The sequence below is a fragment of the Arachis duranensis genome, chromosome 7, assembly GCF_000817695.3.
Source record: "Arachis duranensis cultivar V14167 chromosome 7, aradu.V14167.gnm2.J7QH, whole genome shotgun sequence".
Taxonomy (NCBI): Eukaryota; Viridiplantae; Streptophyta; class Magnoliopsida; order Fabales; family Fabaceae; genus Arachis; species Arachis duranensis.
Genome location: NC_029778.3, coordinates 20,032,026 through 20,034,462, shown reverse-complemented (window position 1 = coordinate 20,034,462; position 2,437 = coordinate 20,032,026).

Sequence of the window (2,437 nt, the reverse complement as noted above, 5' to 3'; positions counted from 1 at the left end):
AAGTCCTCAATGGTCAAATCATAATAATTTACCTCATCAAGATTGTTGTTTCCAGCCATGAAACAGTCTTTGTCATCTCCTTCAGATTCTTCTTCTTCATTTGAGTCGTTCTCAAGATCTTCCCAAGCTGCCATGAGTACTCTCTTCCTTTCCTTCTTTCCTTTGTCTTCCTTTTTGAGCTTTGAACAGTTTGATTTGAAGTGTCCAGCCTCCTTGCAATGATGACACGTCACGTTGCTCAAGTCTATTTTGTGCTCCTTTGAACTTGAACCTTTGTATTTGCCCTTGCTCTTCATCATTCTTCTAAATTTCCTATCAAAAAACAAAAGCTCGTCATCTGAAATACCATCACTAGACTCACTCTCTTTTGGTTCTATTTGTGACTTGAGGGCTATTCCCTTTTTTTTTGAGTCTATGTTTGTGTGTGTGGCTTCATAGGCAAGGAGTTTTTCTCTCAGCTCATCATAGGTTATGGGACTTATGTTGTTACTCTCGGTTAGGACAGTGGCAGTGTTTTTCCACTGTTTTGTGAGGCTTCTAAGGAGTTTTCTCACCAAGTTTTGTTCTGCATAGTTTGTACCCATAGCATCAAGGTTGTTGATTATGATTGAGAATCTCTCAAAGGCTTCATCAATGCTTTCTCCATCCTTCATGCTAAACATCTCGTACTCTTTTCGCAGCATATCAATCCTCGTTTCTTTGACTTGTCTGGTGCCTTCATGTGTAACCTGAAATTTTTCCCAGATTTCTTTGGCTGTCTTGCATCTAGACACCTTCCGGTACTCTTCAAAGCTGATAGCACAGTGAAGAAGGTTGATTGATTTAGCGTTCAGCTCTATCTTTTTCTTGTCATCTTCATTCCATTCAGCTTCTTCTTTTGGAGTCACCACTCCATCAGCACTTGTTTTTGTTGGGATCTTTGGACCGCTCACAACGATCTTCCATAAGTTGTAGTCAATGGATTGGATGAAGATCCTTATCCTTTCTTTCCAGTAGGAGTAGTTCTTTCCATTAAAGAAAGGTGGCCGGTTGTTTGACTGGCCTTCAGTGAGGGTGTAAGCAACTGTGGTTGTGCCCAAGTTGTTCGCCATTGGATCTTTGCTCCAAGCGGTAAGCTTGATTCTTGAGACCTTAGCTCCTGATACCAATTGAAGGTTGTGGTAGGCTTAGATAAGGGGGGTTGAATCTATGCCTTCCTTGTTAGTTGCTGTTATTACCCTTTTAAAATAACTTTGCAATTTTGATTCTGTTTGAACTCAGCAGCGGAAATTTATGAGACAATTTATTTTTGTCTCATGAATATCAGAAAACAGAACACAACAGAGAAGAGAAAAGCTAACACCAGCAAGTATCCTGGTTTGGTTGCCTTGTGCTATGCAACCTACATCCAGTCTCCTCCACAACTATGGAAGAATTTCACTATAGTTAACAGTATTACATACACCAATAACACAGGATTGACCCAATCCTATCTCACTCAAGTTCTAACCTAACTTGACATTGGCTATGCTAATACCTAACTATATCTCTTAGTGCTAACCCAACTAAGAAAGGAATACCTTTCAGGTACAAGATACAAGACACTTAACCAACCTAAAGAAATCAGAAAACAACTCTAGCCTTTTCTCTCAAGTGTTTCACTCAGCCTTTTTCAACTCTTGGCTTTTTCTCAAGCTTTCTCACAATGCCTTTTCTCTCAAGAAATTACAGAAAGATAAGCTTAGAAAAGTACATCACAATCAGTAAAACATGAAGGAGATTGACTTCATCAACAACCTCTGTGCTATGCGAAAAACCAGATTAGCAAGCCTCTGATTTAGGTCTTCATACTGGCGGAATGCACCTTTGAATAGGTTACACTGTCCAGTTAGTTGAACTTCTTCAAAGAGCTCTCTCAGAACAAACACCTCAAGTTCACTGGTTATCTCTCCTTGCTTCAGAATGAACAACAAGCTTCTTTTTATCTCCTTGCATGTTCCTTGGTTCTTCATCCAAGGTCAACATCTTGAGCCTTGAGCATCACCAACCCACAAGCTCACTTTTTCTTCTCAATCATCAAAGTGGAACCTTTCCTTCTGACTTTTCCAACTTGACCGAAAGCCATGAAGGAGTAACCGAAATTGTTTTCCAATGGTCAACCAAATCTAAACCATAGAGATGCAACTTGGTCCCCAAAAATCTCTTGTGACCGTGAATTTGTAGCAGTGAAGAACAGAGATCAACTTTTTCCTTGAATGCCATTTTTGGATAGAACAGAGAGTAGGGAAGAAAGGATGAAGATTTGATGCATGCAAGACGAGATGGATTACCTTTCTTAAGCTTGATTTGGATTAGATTTTCTGCTTTAGCTTCTGTGCTTCAAGCTTAGATTTTCTCTTTCTTGCTTCTTTGGTTACTGGCTTATGGAGGAAGCTTTTCTTCTCTTTCTCTTTCTTAC